The 12,794-nt window shown below is 33.6% G+C and overlaps 1 protein-coding gene across 5 annotated transcripts in view; it reads left to right on the forward strand.

Annotated features, from left to right (window-relative positions):
- The window catches only part of LOC124642579 (IQ motif and SEC7 domain-containing protein 2), a 185,567-nt gene that overhangs the window by 130,411 nt on the left and 42,362 nt on the right, over positions 1–12,794 (forward strand). The window contains exon 1 of one of the 5 annotated variants that reach the window (XM_047181022.1): positions 12,317–12,471. The exons of the other annotated variants lie outside the window; for them this stretch is intronic. The gene's annotated coding sequence lies outside the window, so the exon portion shown is untranslated. Of the gene's footprint in view, positions 1–12,316; positions 12,472–12,794 lie in introns of those variants that run through there. 5 annotated transcript variants of the gene reach the window in all.

Consider the following 12,794-nt stretch of genomic DNA (forward strand, 5'->3'; position numbering starts at 1 on the left):
CCGTCATCTGTCTTTCTTTACTAACTATGCAAATTGTATTATTATTCGGGGTGCAGCGTGCGTAAAATTTTCAGACGGTTCAAAGTCCTTTCTAGACGGAAGACAATAAAAGCGACCGGCTACCATCTGACAGGAATACAAATTGTGAATCGCAACGGAGCTTTTTATTACACAACGCACTTACTGATGTTTGTTGCTATGAAATCGGAAATATTGTCCTCAATACTCTATACAATGTAGTTAGAACTCTTTTAGTGTTTCGGCACAGACAAGAAGGAAGCAACCTTTATGGATCGCTTGTTTTTTAATGAGGTCATCAACTTCTGCCGACTTATCTATGGTTTTCGTTTGTGACACTGTTGCGCAGTTTGGTTGCACAGATTTGCGTGTTTGTTTTTCAATAGATAACCTATATTCATATACCGTGAACGCAGATGTTACGATTATGACTTTAACACATTCTTCTTCAATCGGTTTAAGTTTAGCCAAGTATTGCGACGTCCGTGTTAAATAAGCATGTAATCATCAGGACTATTAATCTCATACAAAGCTGTGACGGCCTACAATCTTGAGACACTCATTAGCCAATCCCCGGCTGTTGTAACCCACAGACAAAACGGACAATGGCCGATTGGCTACATTACGTCACAACTAGTCGTATAGATGGCGCTCTCACTTTCACTCGACCAATAGGCAGCCGTGATTGGGTCGCGTTTGAAAAATATATTAGTTTTTTTTTTTAATTCTGTCTTATTTGTGATGATATTGTCGTCTTCTCGTGTTTGGTTTAGTTTAATTTTCCGTTAATTAAGTTTTACTTTCCGTGAAATTAATTGCAAAGGTGATTATTGCAGTTTTATATTGACAGCAGTGGTTATTAAATTGCCAGATGTTGCTAACTGACATAGTTAGAATCTAAACGCAATACAGCTTTGACATTCAAACAATGAAGTCATAAACCTATTTCCTTACCAGTCACCATTTAGTAGCAGTTTTTAAGAGGAAACCACATCGTTTCCTTATCAGAAGAATTTAATGTTTCTTTTTTGCGGGAGGTCGGAACATCACGACTTCATGACCTCCACTGAAGACTGATCATGAATAATAAATGTTTGCCTTGCAACGAGATTTTAAGCGACTATAAAGTATTTATCAAGGGCGCTTTAAATAAATTAATAGTACTTGTCGGCCTTTCCGAATAATGGCTCGTTGGAGTTGTCAATTTTATGCTAAGTGGTTTTTTTCTTCATCAAGTCATGTGTGACACACTTTAGACTTTGTGATGATATTGAGTGTACTGTGATGCTGACTGTAGTTTCTTTGGTTATTTATAAACTTAAAAACTTTGTTTCTTCATCATATCTTCATTTAATTTAGCTTCTCATTAAACTAACCGAACTAGCAATTATACACACAAAATGAACTTAGGAGTGCTATTTTTGCAACTAAACTCAAAATAGCATCATTGTTATTTTTTACCTGTACACACATATCACGTTTAACATACGGAACCACGTCTGCGGTCATTGCCGTCGCGACCTTCCACGACCTCGGTGGCTCGCCGGACTTCCAAACCAGTTCCTGACCAAGATACAGGCAGTAGCATTGTCGGAGTTCGAGTCCACTGTCGTTTTTATACATGTTTACATCCACTGACGTAATAGGGATTCTACGTGGAGATATTTTTGAGAGGAAAGTCGAATTTGGATGTATGACGCAAATGGACGAATTATAATGTGGATTTTCCCCCTTTTATCCTTGTGGGAATATAAAAAATGTAGGTACAAGGATTAAAAAATATATTCTCCGACGCTGTTAATGACAAATGCCATCTTTCTGACGATGTTCTGGCTTGTAGGCAACTATAGTTATTAAGTTCACTTTAAGGTTAGAAGACATAAGCTAGATATAATTTTAAGATTTTTCTATACAAGACTTATTAACTATACTTCTTATTATTGTTTGAGCATTACTTCGACTAAGCAACAGACCCAGTGATAACCTTCAGACGAAACATAAGACCAATAAAAGTTTTCTCTTGTTTATAGCTTTCGATAAATTAGTCAAAATATTGATCAATATCACAATGTATGTTGTTTACAAATTATCCCTATATTGTTGGAAGATAATCTCTCGTTATTTAAAGTAAACATGCATGTGGGATGGCCATGTTTTTCGTAGGTTTATCGTAGGTGTATCGTAGGCCGGAGTAGGTACCAGTCACCATGGTAACATAAGCTTTAACAAATCTTTTAAACATGTTGCTCTTTAATACAAAATGTTTTGACTTGAAACAAAGCGAAAAGCGGCTAAAAAAGATAACTTTAGTCTGGTGTCTTTGCAAACGTCAATCGTTTCTTTATCAAGGCGACAATAGGAAATTGATGAACTGAATAATAATGGAATAAAATACTGTTTATAGTGTAGGAAAACTTCAAAACTCAGTAGCTAACCTATAACTTTAATATCAATTTTCTAAAACTGTCATTAATATTTGAAAACCCGCGCAATACAGCCTAAAGACTATGGCCTGCGCCTTCAAAAAGGTTGTTCAGAGGTTTATAACCTTCTTCAATTTTAATATGTGCACCGTGTGGGTGTTAGCAACTCTCCTTCCAGTAACATGAACGTCAGCATGTCATATTTGCATTCCATTTACCCCCATATTGCTTGCGACTTTAGCTATGAAACATAAATTTAAATAATTTGCATGCTCCCGGTGTCTCAGAGGTCGATGTAATTAGAGACACGTCAAAGGACAGTATTAAGTTATCCATAAATTATAATACATCAATCTAAAATACCACAGATTCTGAAGTAGAAACCAGAGAAAGTTATAGTACTACAAATTCTAAATAGTCGACTTTTTGTGATCAATGAAATGAATAGACGACCAATGACCATAGCAAGAAAAGTATTGAATTGCGAATCCCCTAAAGTTTTTGTCGAAGATGAAAAAGAGATTATAAGCTCAATATCGAAAAGCGTGACTAATACCGAACTAAAGCAATTTTTATTTTTGAGTAAAAACTGTAATTTGAAAGCCATAGAAGTATCTCTTGATGATGATGAGCATAGCAATAAAACTGATACGCCTATAAAATAATAGCGGGCTTACAGTACAGATACATTTCTATTTGTTTCGCCACACTTTCCATAGCGGAAAGATCATAATTCTGCGGCTACGGAATTTATATAAAGCAATAAAGAAAAGAAAATCTAGAACAATTTCATTAGCATCATCTTGAAATACTCTGTAATACATTTAGAAGTGCACCTGTCATTACAGTTTTTAATCTGTTGTTTCCAAAAATGTCACCTGAAGTAGGTGGTCATTAGGTTTGCAACCCCTATTGGGCTTATTAGTTTATTTTTCTGATCGTTTAGGGATATTTCAATATGAGTTCTTAAGATCTTTTCTTGCCATCAATTCCATTTTTATCCCCATACCAACCTACTTAATTGATATCTTCTTAAGCATTTATTTATGCTGAGATTATTTTCGTATCAATCAACAATATTGCTTCTTATTACTGTTATGTAAACAAAACCGCAAAACCTTTCCTTTGATTTTCCCATTTAGTAAATACTATTTTTCTAGCTCGCCCACATTGATATTCATCGATATCTTTCGATATTTTTGGACAACTACGAGAATTTGGAAATATTCCCTATTTCATAGTAGATTACGGATTTCGGCGCTGTCGATAAATCTTCACCAACTGAATTTAAAACATCATAATGTAGAGTTTTTCGAAAACCAAAACAAATAAGTATTTCAACGCACCACCTGGTCTTGTTAGGTAAACAGCTGCATGCACTTCCACTGAGTTTTATGCAATTGAAAAATAACCGAATTTACATAACACATAGAAAGGAATTATTTTTACAAACCCATACTACTTCTCACTTACCAGAAAAACTTTATTTACGTTAATCTGTAAACCAAAACACGTAATCAACATAGCACCTTAGATTGCGCGCACGCAGGTGCCCGCGATATGGCGACTACAGCGCATGCGTGAGATTCGGGTTAATAGGCTACTATTTCTGTTCAAACGCTCCTAGAGTGCGGACGTGTATTTTGTGCATGGTTTATTTAGCTTTTACCGTAACACGTAAGGAAAGTGTTATTTAATGGACTGCCAGGTGTTTACATATTTATTTTTTTATAAACTTTAACAAATTAATCTTTCGTTAGCTATGTTTGGTTTAGTTAAAATTATGTTTGCTTCTTTGTGACTCAGAGTTTACAATAATATTTTAGGTTTATTTTGTGTTCTTTGAGAGATAAAAACATCATCCGATATTTAGTCGTATCACATAGGTTTTAGATATGATCTTCTACTTTTATCTATAAGTGTATCACATTCTTGAAATAGTAACGCTTGATAAACAATATAGCACTTTTGACTTCCCAGAATGATTCATAGATTCAAAGATTTGAATTGACTATTAATGCCTGATATAAATCGATTTTCTTTACCAATCTCTCCAATCTTTTACATTGCAATTATCGATAAATTTGCATCAGCATTACGTCGTTCTACCTTTAATAGGTTAGCTAATACCGTCCACTTCCCGCTTCACAGTTGCACAACGATATTGACCCACCAACATACCTACTGTTTTACACAACAATAGACAATTTGGGTACTATATTGCTAAATTTAATGGTACCCTGTCCATATTTCTTGTTACACAACTTTTAGTATCGCGAGCTTCTCATGGTTGTTACGCGATTTGGCCGTCTCAAGTGTGAACTTAAAACAATGAGGAACAGTGCGTGTGATAGGGTCATTATTCAAGTCTGAATGTATGGTTGTTAGTTGATCATTATCAATGATGTTATCACCTTCGACAATTAAGCGATTATCTTGTTTTATTACGTTTGACACGACACTTTGCACTTGAGTTATCATTCTGATAGCGGCTGTTATTCGATCTAGTTCTTTTACTTAAATCTTCATTGTTTCGTATCCTTGACAAAGACCTGTAATGTTCAGACGTATTTCCTTTATTGGCAAGGCAAGACTTTGTTCGGTGACAAGCTGGTATTGAAACATTTTATTGGACAGCTTTATTGCCAAACGTATTTTATTGACTTTTTAAACTTATTCTTTTGTTGTTACTCTTCCCTAAGCAACATCCAATTGAATTATTTCACATTTGATTTTATAAATTTTAGCTAACATAGCAGGTATTAAAATTAACTATGGGAAGTAATTGAGTAACAAGTGTATTATCGACCTACAGGACAGGAAAAGTACCGTTTTCCTTGATTTACATTACGAAATCAAACAGCATGCAGCTAATTTATACTTAAGTAATAACTTCAATAACGTTCTAATTAAATCGATACATAGCTTCTGTATCGATTGCGTGGTATCGATCAAATATCTTAGGGCCTTCTTGGTCGGCTGGAGCTGGAAGTCAAGCATGACCTGATAGTGTAACAGGCAACACCGTGACTGAATCTTAGGGTTTACAGTTATAAGACCTGACTAAGAATTTAAATAATCTGCATACAACTTGGTGACAAGTTCACCAAGTTTCGGTTGCTTTCTTTTGAATTCAAGGCTATTTGTTTCCATACTTTCTGGTAATAAAACACTATTTTGAAGACCTCCTACATGCCTTTGTATCAGGGTCTAAAGCCTGGCAGTTTAAAACTCCACCACGTCATTCATCATTTAAAGGTTCTTAAGAATTTGTGCAACCTGACCCCTGTCTGTATGTGTGATGTAGTTACTTGCAACTTAATCACAAGGCTAGAGTTTTTAAAGATGGGCATTTTAACCACCTTGACATTTTCAACTTCCACGTAATTAACATTATGTAACCCATCCTTCAGATGGTAAACTTCAATCAAAATGTTTATACTTAATTACGAATTATTTGTTTCTAAATCACGATTTGTTAAATCTTCAAATGTTTTCTCAGGAGTTTACTTAATGAAGTACTTCTTACATACTGTTATAGAGGGCAAGGCTGCGGTTAGTAATTAGATGGCGTAAAATTACTTGCTTAGGTCACCGAGTTCATCTTAAAATTGCTACATAATCACTAACCAGAAGCATTCAAATGACACTCTTTTCCTCTCCGTAATCAGCTTTAATTAATTTCGCCTCCAATTATGGCTACAGGGTAATATTTTCAACTACAACATTGCCAAATTCTTTAGCTGTTTGTATTCCTGCTTGATACAAACAGTCAACATTGTCATTCAAATCAGTCTGCACTTGTGTACCACCATGACCTCGGTAAAGCCTAGTGACCGTTCTAGTAGGTTCTATTATGGTGAGACTCCACCAAACTGTTTGCGCTCATTTGTTCGCGAACAAAAAATATGTCCAAGTCGGCGTGAGTCCAAACCTATCATGTGCTCATTGAACAAAAATGTTCTGAAATATCCGCAGAGGTTGCAATTTTGGAGATATTTCTATTAGATATGTTCGCAGATAATTTTTACTGTTTGCTACCGCGAGTAGACCAGAAGAAACACTTATGTTCGTCGCAGTGCCGCATACCGGTGGTATCTAGCCTTTATAATGACTCACAACTCTATATGGTTCTGAATGAAACATCAAGCGGTTCCCATTTAAGAGGCAAAACATGGTGACATATCATGAGGACCTCGTCCTTCGGCCCATATTGGTCTTCTGTAATTTCCCAATGAAAATGGCCGACACAACGTCATTGATGATCATTGCTGTCAACCATTTTGAAATGTATCGGCATTCGTAATGCTAAGTGGTAATTGCTGTGCTTAAATGTTGGTTGGTCCTTAGGATATGAAAAAATTACTCGAGCTTATAAAAGTTAGACCTATTTATTTTCCCTGCATTTAATTATACAATATTGGCACCACTTATTGGGCAATCAGCCCAGAATAGAATAGTATGAAAAAAGGAGCATTTCTGACTTGCTTGCGGAGGCTGGTCTTTGCTAGAAAGAGTAACAAACTTTCGCGAATTTACCTCAGAGTAATTGCATAAACTCACATTTTAGTATTAGGTATATCTGGATCCTTAATAAGTAAATCGAACACCTTAATAAAATAAATATCAAATTTGTATCCACCTGTTTAAAAATTGAAATGACGTGTCCCATGAATGTTTGTAAAACCATTTGAACAATAGTGATGGACACGTTCCTCGTACATGCTTTACAAATATTGAGCAAATTATGTTTTACTCGAACGTCACGTATTATGAGGTATCTGTTTTAAATAAGTCTGTCATTATAACTTAGAATACTGGACTGCAAGTGCTGAAGACTGTTTTGACTTGTTTTGTTGAAAAATTTCATAAATAAAATACCTAATGTAGATATTATTTTAGCATTTATTCTGAGGGATTTCCTACCATGTGTGTAGTAACTATGCTTTAACACTACATATTTTATTGTTTTTTTACATTTATTTTCCTAGAAAAATCAAGAAAAAATATTTGCACACTTGCGATATTTTAACCATTTGCATATAAAACCATATCAAGTACATACTTTAACTAGCCAATAAAATTGCCTATAAGTAACATTCATGTACTTCACTCTAGTATAATTATCTTGCACGTTTTCCCTGCCATGCGTACGCGCATGTGAGCTGCGCTCGTGTCGCGATTCGGTCTACTTGTGACTTTCATGTGTTTACCAACTTATGGTCCGATATGGGTATTGCTGGCGATTTTATGGGTTTATAGGTTTTATGGGAAATGTGGTGAGGTTTCGAAGCGTTTTAATTGAGTTTTTAGTGATGTTCGGTGGGCTCATTTTTTAAAAATATTTTAGGATTATGTGAGATTTTGAAATATATAACTGACTAGGTTTATTTTGGCCCGAGATAACTGGTTCCCATGACTGGATATAACAATTTGGGCTTGGATAGTGATGTGCTACAAATAACTGTACTTGCCTTCTTAAAAAAATCTGTAGGCAAAGTTGAACTGTTTTTTTTTCACAATCTAGTAAAGCTTAAAGGTTCTTTACGTCCATTTGTTCCTATTTTAGTTTTAGAAACTATAGTTTAGGCCAATTATGTCTACAAAAACTACAGTAGGTACTTATCTTCATTTGTTTTCGAATAAACTAACTCCTCGATGCTATGAAATTACAATTTCACATGCATCGGCTAGATCGTTAGTGTATCTGCATTAAGATCTTTCACATGCTTCTTGAGAACTTAATATTTGTTTTTAATTGCTATTTTCTTAATGTTGCGTAGCTCTTCCTGTCCCATTGTATACTTTCAGGGCAGTGAGATTATCATCAAAGTTGAGCGAAACCATTCATTAACTATTTCTTTAAAATACAAACAAAAATAATAGTAAGAAAATTATTGTGGAAATACACAAAATTTTGAATAGGTAAACATTTACTTATGTATTTAATAACTAAGAGCGTCTATCGTATATGTATATTTTTATTTGTATTGCAAAAATGAAAAAAGCATTCATGCATAACTAATTACGATAAAAACACGTTATATATCTTGTCACATTGAAGAGTTGATCGCACTTGCGTCTGTCTATAAATAAACTTGAATTGATAAACTTCAGTCCATTTTATGACTAGAAAATAAGTCATATCTACTAACTAATGTTTTTCAAAAAGTAATTTAATTAAATATTAAACAATTAAGTGTTGCTTAATCATCTGCCAGTAGCATAATATGCTGTCTCTTAATATGAAGTGGTATAATAAATTTTAATGTTTTTTTTTTAATTTCGCGAGTAACGGGTCATTAATTTTTATTGCTGTTTATCTGTTGTTTAACGTGTTTGGTTCAATAATAATGTTATCAGTAGTAACTGAAATCAGGTAATTTAATTTTATTACAATTAGGCATGACGTCGATATGTTTTTATTTTATTTTTGACTTGAATTTGACAAGTAGTTTAGCATCGAGACACCTGCATAGCTTTATCCTAACTATGTATATTGGGGTCGGTTCCTAGTCTAACCGGGTGCAACTGAGTACCAGTGTTTTACAAGGAGCGACTGCCTATCTGACCTCCTCAACCCAGTTACTCAGGCACCTTACTAGGTAAGACTGGCTGTCAGACTATCTGGACAATACACCAGAAATTATGAAGCAACAAAAACCAGTCGCAGGTAAAAGTAAATACAGTTTTCCAACAATTATCGTTACAACAGGAAAACCGTAGCAAGTTTGCAAACACAAAACATGCGAGCGACACCATCAAAAGGTAAACAGCTGTTTTACCTTGAAACTTTACTCAGTTCAGCACACAATAAAATTTATTCGATAATAAAACTTAGGGTATACGAAATAAGGTGTTTTATCTATTGCATTTAGATGTATAAACGATATAACGAAGCAATGATGTCAATCTGTACAAATAATGGGTTTGCAATAGTGGTGTGTGATTTTTTTATCGACATAAATCGGAGGCTTATGTCTACAATCCACTAATATAACAGACTAGCCATTTGTCTCGTGGGAACTACTGCCCGTACCGGGATAAAATGTAGCTTTTGTTACTTGGAAAGAGTGTAGCTTTCAAACAGTGAAATATTTTTTATATCGGTTTGTTTTTGGAGCCTTTACAAACAAACAAACAAAAAAATGTTTCCTCTTTTATCATATTTGTATGAATGACAATGATGGTTTTCATGTTTTTCGTCGTTTGAAATTGACATTATGATGCTATAGTAAGACGAGGTGCTTCTCTACTTTAGGTAATTTAATTCTACTAATTGTTTTGTCTAAAACAAAACTAATCGTTCGAATTTCGCCTCTGGGGAAAACCCACACTCAATCTATCTAAAGTTTCGTGGTGTATTTTTACCACGTTTTATAGATATTATGTTTCATCAATTCCAGCGAATACCCACCACAAAATTAGTAAAAGTATATTATGTCTGTCACTTCTACAAATTCAATATTTGACATAACTTTGTATAATTTATTTTAGTACAGTATAAAAGTTACATCATTTCTCGGATGTAGAATATAAAATAAATAATATAGGTTGCGGAAATGGCGATGAAGATGTTTTTAGAGTTCCGCAACATTAGCACTGAATAATAATAATAAAGAGGGTCATGCAAGTTTGCAGATGAATGAACTCGGATTCACGGCCTGTTGCATATAAATAATATAAGCGTTACATAATTGCTAGATGCTTCAAATTCAATGTAAAATTGTCATTTTCCTTGTCGTTTCGAATTCGAGTCTTACACTATATTTCAAAGTATACAACGTCTTGAAAGATCTTTTATATATCTAGGTATCTCTAAATGATTCACGATACCAGCGATTTATTTGATTTATCGACAACCTCACTAACTATAGCATTTGAAAGTCTACGAAGATATCCATTACTAGAGAATTTATAATCCACCCAGATATCGACTTTTACTCGTTCACTTACACGTTCACACTCGATTGATTTTAATCGACAAATAATATTCGAGTTGATCACATCACTATGCATTCATTGCCGTGTTTGACCTACGGTTGACAAATGATAATGCACCTTAACTTATGTTTCTTAAGGTCTTAATTCGCCTGATTTATTAAATGAGATTTGAATCTTGGTAGTCAATAAAATTAAATGGATCGCGACTGAAAGCATCGAAGTGTGTATGAGGTGTTTGTATTATCTTGTGTTTATGATACAAGCTATGTTTCGCGGTTTCACTTGCATTTTAGAAGACTGCATGTGGGTAGAAAGTAGGTTTCGAAACTGATTTATCTGTGTGCTTAACATTATTTCAGTGGTTTCAGCGCATGTAAATCTATTTGTAAACTATATAATCTCAATTGTTTATAACCAAGATTTGATTAGGTAATTTACACTCAAGTCCGGTTCGCTATATTTATTTTTATTACTCCATTTCCTTATCTAAAACAAGTTTTTACTATAAGCAGGTTGTTGATATAATATGATTGCTTTTTAAAGTCATAGCAACACTACTGTGATGTAATTTAATATATTTTTGAATTTAATTATGTATTATTTTCATATCTAGCGTAGACAGAAGTCTGGTGTTTATTTTCTTTTATTTTTACTGTCTGGACTAAAATTTCTTGAGAAACAGTCCAGTTTAAAAATTCTAAGTTAGTCTATCATTTCTGAATTTTGCGGTTTCTTTAGTTTCACTCAATGTCTATGTAAACTCTAGGTGCTCTTAACTACACTTGCTCCTCTGAAAACTAAAGGCGTGATATTATTATGTCTGTAAATGCTAAAGCTATGTTACTACATATATTCTATTATACAAAGTAAGCAGATACCACATATAATAATTTTATAATCTACCTGAAAGTTCACAACCATTAAAATTTTAATTAAATCAGAAGTATATACTTTAAAGTTACCACAGATAGGTATGTACCTAATTTAAAACTGAACACAGATTTCAATGAAACATGTAGACTGAGTTTGTGTGAAACTTTAATCTTTAATCCGGTTTTGTATGTCCTAAAATAGATTTACACTTAGGTACTTTACAACAAAATAAATTCAATTATTCTAATTAAGGTCTAATTGGACATTAATTCAATTTTACAAAATTCTTTTTGCTTGTTTGTTTCTAAGTTGCAGAAACGTGTATTCAGTTTAATAATTTTGAACTTTATTACTAAGAAAATAAGGTGTATTTTGAGTTGCGCGGGCGCAGTGTAAGGCAGCGATGTCGCCGGCGCGGCCAGTATCGGTCTACCTTATGACACTCGAATGTGACATAAGCAATGGCGGGTTTGAGGCATAAGCGAAAGCGATTTTGTAAAAAATTTTACCGTACCTAAGTTGAGATGTATTCTTTGTATCAAGATAACGATTTATGAGGGTTTTTAGTTATATGGTTTTTAGTTGCGTAGGTAGTATTTTTAGTTTTGAAATAAGTAAGTTCTTTGGCTTTTTTTTTCATAAAACTCGTAGTCACATAGTAATGCATACACGAAAGTTATTTATATCGAAACATGTTACCATGTTAGTGCGTGCGGCCGAAATTGAAACGTGAATAGCGCGTACCAATTAATTAATAGATGAAAATAATAAAATAAGTAGATGTTTCATTTTAATTTCTGTAGTTAAACATTAGCCACAATTACCCGCAATCTAAGCACGTAACATCCAACAGTGATGTATTAATTAAAATCGTTGCACTATATTTTTTCCAATCGCTAAATCTTTACGGCAAATTGGCCACATTTTTTACGCTTGCAACTTAATCCAAGTCGGTGTAAACCTTGATTAGTTACGAAGGCCGGTCTTGTGTTTAACACACCTTTCGTTGACACTTCGAAAAATTGTTTTCGTGAATTGAAAACAGTGTTTGTTTTGAAAATAAATTATTGAGTAAAAAAAGTGCGAAATTATAACGGATTTGTGTGATCAAGTTTTTAAGACGCGATTTTTTAAAACAGAACTTAATAAATTACAGTAGTATTTTTTAAAGTTAATTGTTGTTTGTTTTGTTAGATTTTCTGCGGTGCTAATGGTGGGTTTTTGTATATTAATTTGGAGTTAATTTAATTAAAGAATCTTAAGAATATAGTTCTCATCATTCGAGTCTTTGTGGACAATCATGTCAAATTAAAGTGGTTTCTCATTCAGTGTTACAATTTGTGAACTACGTATTTCATCGCTTTTTTCTTGCTTGTGAAGTTTTTTTGATTAGAGAGAAAATCAGTAATGTACACATACTTACATTTCAATAGTTACTCAATTAATTTCTGAAAACTTCAACATACAATTCTTTCTACCTTCACAAAAGCCATTGAATACTGAAAACCATTAACAACTTTACTTAATTAAACAAAA

Source organism: Helicoverpa zea, chromosome 25 (assembly GCF_022581195.2).
Source record: "Helicoverpa zea isolate HzStark_Cry1AcR chromosome 25, ilHelZeax1.1, whole genome shotgun sequence".
Taxonomy (NCBI): Eukaryota; Metazoa; Arthropoda; class Insecta; order Lepidoptera; family Noctuidae; genus Helicoverpa; species Helicoverpa zea.